Here is a 6190-nt window from a genome sequence, read left to right on the forward strand (position 1 = left end):
GAACCACCTATCAGCCACTGGCCCAGGCTCCCAACTGCCCTCCAAGATCCCCCACAGTTCCCCCGAGAGCTGCTCCTCAACCATCTGAACCCCCCCTTATTTACATGTGTGTGTGGGTTTGAATCCAAGTGTGTGTATATGCATGTGTACATGCGTACAAAACCTGCGTGGCATCAGCCTCAGGCAACCAGGCATTACATGTAACAACGTGGCCCCTCACTGTCATTCAAACATCCATTTTTTTTATTTGACATTTTAATCTTTGACCGTCATTCTATCCCCCACCCAGCAACTCTACCACTTGTCTCCAAATTCACATCCCAACCCTCGGCTTCCCTCAGTCCATCCCACCTATCTCTGCTGGCCAACCTCTTCTGATTTCTACATGTCATATGTCTTTCAACTATGCTGTGATGTTTAACATACAATTTTAATCTATGTAATCGAATAAAATCCACAGATTGCTCGTTTAAGATAAATACTTTTACTAAGAGTATTAGTAATTGACTGACCCGGTCTCTCCAGATCTCCCAACAATGATATTTCTAGGTTCAATTTTAGATTGTTATGCTTTTTCGGCCATTCCTGAGACCAGAAACGGGCTACTTGAGGATAATACCAAAACAAATGGTCTATTGATTCTGTATCCTCTGCGATGATTGTATGCCCCAAATATTCAAAATTTTGTTGTTGGCAAGAATTTATATAATAATTGTAACTGAAAAGCATGACGTGTCTAATCTTGTAGTTTTATGTATCAACTCAATTTTTGGGGGGGAAATGCTGTAATCAATTGGTTGTAATCTTGGATTGAGCAGACCTTCCCATACAGTTCTAAAAACTCCATGAAAGACATTACTCTACTATTCAAATTTTCAATATAATTAAAAAATAAAATAACCTTTTCCATAAATACAGGTATTTTATCAACCAAAGCAATTGAGTTCAGCCATAATATTTGTTGTGAGAACAACTATCTTTTCAGCTTTGCAATGCTTGTTTGAAACAGAGACACACTTTGAAAGGATGACATTTTCAATTAATCAAAAATGAGAGACATGGCAATCTGCACAAAAGGCCTTTTTTAAACTGGATAAGCTTTTCATAGTAATCTACTTGAACTATTTAGGGTTAAAGTAAAACTTGTAAGTGAAGCTTTTAGATTGTGGTTTAGTGCTTTTATATTTAATCATATCAACCCACCCAGTTCATATTTATTATATAGATAGGCACGCTTTATCTTGCCTGGTTTAGCATCTCAGATAAAGCAAAATATTTTTTTGCTCAAATGATTTGAATTTATTGTACACTTAACTTTTCTGGACTAAAACGTATCTAGATCTTCAATGAGTCATTGCCGGGATCTAGCTTGCGGACATAATATAAAACTTGAGTCATCGACATACATGGCCTCTTTTGTTTTTAATTCTTATTTCTAATCCTCTGTTATTTGATCTGATTTTAATAGCTAGCATTTTAAATGGCCGTAACAAATACATATGGTGACAGCGGACACCCTAGTTTAACTCCTCTTGACAATTCAAAACTTTGAGAAGTAGCTGCTATTTACTATTTTACACCTAGAGTTGCTATACACTACTTTTACCCATCTTACAAGAGACTCATCTGAATTTTAAAAATCCAGGCATTTATAAATACAATCCAGTCTTACTTTTTCAAAGGCCTTTTCAAAATCCGCTATAAATACCTTGCCTGGCTTCTTAGATGTTTCATGTTCTATTATTTCTAGTAGTTGTTATATATTATCTCCAATGTATTGTCAATGTAAAAAAAAAAAAACTGCCTGATCAGCATGAACAATACCTGGTAAAACCTTTTTCAATTCTGAGTGCTATACATTTCGCTAGTATTTTTGCATCACAACATTGACGTGTAAGAGGCCTCCAGTTTCTATAGATGGACTGGATCTTTATTTTTGCCACCTGGGTCTTGTTTTAATAATAGTGAAATCAGACCTTCCTGCTGAGTACCTGACAGACTACCAACTCCATAGGAATAGTTAAAACAAGCTAATAAGAGCTTTGCGTGTGTGTGTTTGTATATACAGTGGGGCAAAAAAGTATTTAGTCAAAAAGATGAGAGAGGCCTGTAATTTTCATCATAGGTACACTTCAACTATGACAGACACGATGAGAAAAAATCCAGAAAATCACATTGTAGGATTTTTAATGAATTTATTTGCAAATTATGGTGGAAAATAAGTATTTGGTCAATATCAAAAGTTTATCTCAATACTTTGTTATATACCCTTTGTTGGCAATGACAGAGGTCAAACGTTTTCTGTGAGTCTTTACAAGGTTTTCACACACTGTTGCTGGTATTTTGGCCCATTGCTCCATGCAGATCTCCTCTAGAGCAGTGATGTTTTGGGGCTGTTGCTGGGCAACACGGACTTTCAACTCCCTCCAAAGATTTTCCATGGGGTTGAGATCTGGAGACTGGCTAGGCCACTCCAGGACCTTGAAATGCTTCTTACGAAGCCACTCCTTCGTTGCCCGGGCGGTGTGTTTGGGATCATTGTCATGCTGAAAGACCCAGCAACGTTTCATCTTCAATGCCCTTGCTGATGGAAGGAGGTTTTCACTCGAAATCTCACAATACATGGCCCCATTCATTCTTCCATTTACATGGATCAGTCGTCCTGGTCCCTTTGCAGAAAAACAGCCCCAAAGCATGATGTTTCCACCCCCATGCTTCACAGTAGGTATGGTGTTCTTTGGATGCAACTCAGCATTCTTTGTCCTCCAAACACAACGAGTTGAGTTTTTACCAAAAAGTTATATTTTGGTTTCATCTGACCATATGACATTCTCCCAATCTTCTTCTGGATCATCCAAATGCTCTCTAGCAAACTTCAGACGGGCCTGGACATGTACTGGCTTAAGCAGGGGGACACGTCTGGCACTGCAGGATTTGAGTCCCTGGCGGCGTAGTGTGTTACTGATGGTAGGCTTTGTTACTTTGGTCCCAGCTCTCTGCAGGTCATTCACTAGGTCCCCCCGTGTGGTTCTGGGATTTTTGCTCACCGTTCTTGTGATCATTTTGACCCCACGGGGTGAGATCTTGCGTGGAGCCCCAGATCGAGGGAGATTATCAGTGGTCTTGTATGTCTTCCATTTCCTAATAATTGCTCCCACAGTTGATTTCTTCAAACCAAGCTGCTTACCTATTGCAGATTCAGTCTTCCCAGCCTGGTGCAGGTCTACAATTTTGTTTCTGGTGTCCTTTGACGGCTCTTTGGTCTTGGCCCTAGTGGAGTTTGGAGTGTGACTGTTTGAGGTTGTGGACAGTTCAAACAGGTGCCATTAATACAGGTAACGAGTGGAGGACAGAGGAGCCTCTTAAAGAAGAAGTTACTGGTCTGTGAGAGCCAGAATTCTTGCTTGTTTGTAGGTGACCAAATACTTATTTTCCACCATAATTTGCAAATTAATTCATTAAAAATCCTACAATGTGATTTTCTGGATTTTTTTTTTCTCATTTTGTCTGTCATAGTTGAAGTGTACCTATGATAAATTACAGGCCTCTCTCACATTTTTAAGTGGGAGAACTTGCACAATTGGTGGCTGACTAAATACTTTTTTTGCCCCATTGTATGTGTATATAACTCAACAAAAAAAGAAAAGTTCCTTTTTCAGGACACTGTCTTTCAAAGATAATTTGTAAAAAATCCAAATAACTTCACAGATCTTCATTGTAAAGGGTTTAAACACTTTCCCATGCTTGTTCAAAACCATAAACAATTAATGAACATGCACCTGTGGAACGGTCGTTAAGACACTAACAGCTTACAGATGGTAGACAATTAAGGTCACAGTTATGAAAACTTAGGATATTAAAAAGGATATTTCTACTGACTCTAAAAAACACCAAAGGAAAGATGCCCAGGGTCCCTACTCATCTACTTGAACGTGCCTTAGGCATGCTGCAAGGAGGCATGAGTACTGCAGATGTGGCCAGGACAATAAATTGCAATGTCCGTACTGTGAGACGCCTAAGACGGCGCTACAGGGAGACAGGACGGACAGCTGATTGTCCTCGCAGTGGCAGACCACGTGTAACACCACCTGCACAGGATCGGTACATCCGAATATCACACCTGCGGGACAGGTACAGGATGGCAACAACAACTGTCCGAGTTACACCAGGAACACACAATCACTCCATCAGTGCTCAGACTGTCCGCAATAGGCTGAGAGAGGCTGGACTGAGGGATTGTAGGCCTGTTGTAGGCAGGTGCTCACCAGACATAACCGGCAACAACGTTGCGTATGGGCACAAACCCGCCGTCGCAGGAACAGACAGGACTGGCAAAAAGTGCTCTTCACTGCCGAGTCGCAGTTTTTCGTCGAAGAAATTAGCGCTACACCGAGGCCTGTACTCTGGAGTGGAATCGATTTTGGAGGTGGAGGGTCCATCATGGTCTGGGGCCGTATGTCACAGCATCATCGGACTGAGCCGGTTGTCATTGCAGGCAATCTCAACGCTGTGTGTTACAGGGAAGACATCCTTCTCCCTCATGTGGTACCCTTCCTGCAGGCTCATCCTGACGTGACCCTCCAGCATGACAATGCTACCCGTCATACTGCTCGTTCTGTGTGTGATTTCCTGCAAGTCAGGAATGTCATTGTTCTGCCATGGCCAGCGAAGAGCCTGGATCTCAATCCTATTGAGCACGTCTGGGACCTGTTGGATCCGAAGGTGAGGGCTAGGGCTATTCCCCCCCCAGAAATGTCCGGGAACTTGCAGGTGCCTTGGTGGAAGAGTGGGGTAACATCTCAGAGCAATAACTGGCAAATCTGGTGCAGTCCATGTTGAGATGTACTGCAGTACTTAATGCAACTGGTGGCCACAGCAGATACTGACTTATTTTTTATTCCCCCCCCCCCCTTTGTTCAGGGACACATTATTCTATTTCTGTTAGTCACATGTCTGTGGAATTTGTCCAGTTTGTCTCAGTTGTTGAATCTTGTTATGTTCATACAAATATTTACACCTGTTAAGTTTGCTGTAGTATCATTTCTATTGCTATCTACAGTACCTGTACTATTAGTTAATGTATTTTCCTTGTTAGTCTCGTCTCTTTAGACAGAAACTGCTTTTTTATTATTGATGAATATTGAATGGAATGACCTCCTGAAGGTACATTTTAAAGGTATCCCAAACAATAAGTGGATTTGCTGAATCTCTACTGTACTGGGAAAAATTCAGTTAGAAATTATTTTGTCTTAGTTAAGAACATATTGTCCTCCAGTAGACTTTGATTAAATTTCCAATATCCCCGTCCACGTGGAAATTCTGTAAGAGTTATGTGAAGGCCAATTAGATGATGATCCGATTCTCTCTCCTATCAATACTAATTTAACGTTTGATGCAAAATCGAAAGAGATAAGAACGTAGTCAAGATGACTAGCTTGATTAAGTCTCCTCCATGTGTATCTCATTAGGTAAGTAAGGGTTTCTTAGTTTCCAAATATCCCCTCTTTCTAATGTGTCCATAATATTTGTGATATCCTTGAGGGCACGGTGATGATAGTAGTATAGTAGTACAGTGATTTCCTTTACGGTCCATTGAGTCTCCCACCATAATGATTTGGTGTAAATATTTTCAAAGAATTATAGATCATCCTGATTTGGACCATATAGATTAATGAGCCAAATCTATTTTTCATCCACTTTAATTTTCAAAAGGATTCACCTTCCTTGCGAATCATTCCTGACTATTTGCACATTCGGATCAACATTTTTGTTAATTAATATCACACTTTTTGAGCTCCTTTGTCCATGACAGAACATTTTCACCACCCTGTTCCTTTTTCCACGCAACTTCATCTAAGTATGTAGAGTGAGTTTCCTGTAAACAGTATGTTATATTCCTTTTCTTTTAGCTATGTAAAGACTGATCTTTTTTCTTATGTGCTAAGCCTTTACAATTATAACTGGCTATACTTATTTCACACCTTACCATAACTAGATACTGTTCTCAGTCTACATTTACCATAATTAGTGCTTGTAAAGTTACTGCCATTAGAGGTATGATATTTCAAATGTCAGATGTTTAGAGTTCAAGAAAAAGGTTCTAGCTATATATATATTTTTTATTCCCTTGCCTGTGAGCCAATGCCACAGATGTTAGAAAATTAAGTCAATATATTATGTGTGTAGTAGT

This window comes from Oncorhynchus mykiss, chromosome 17, assembly GCF_013265735.2.
Source record: "Oncorhynchus mykiss isolate Arlee chromosome 17, USDA_OmykA_1.1, whole genome shotgun sequence".
In the NCBI taxonomy this organism is placed as follows: Eukaryota; Metazoa; Chordata; class Actinopteri; order Salmoniformes; family Salmonidae; genus Oncorhynchus; species Oncorhynchus mykiss.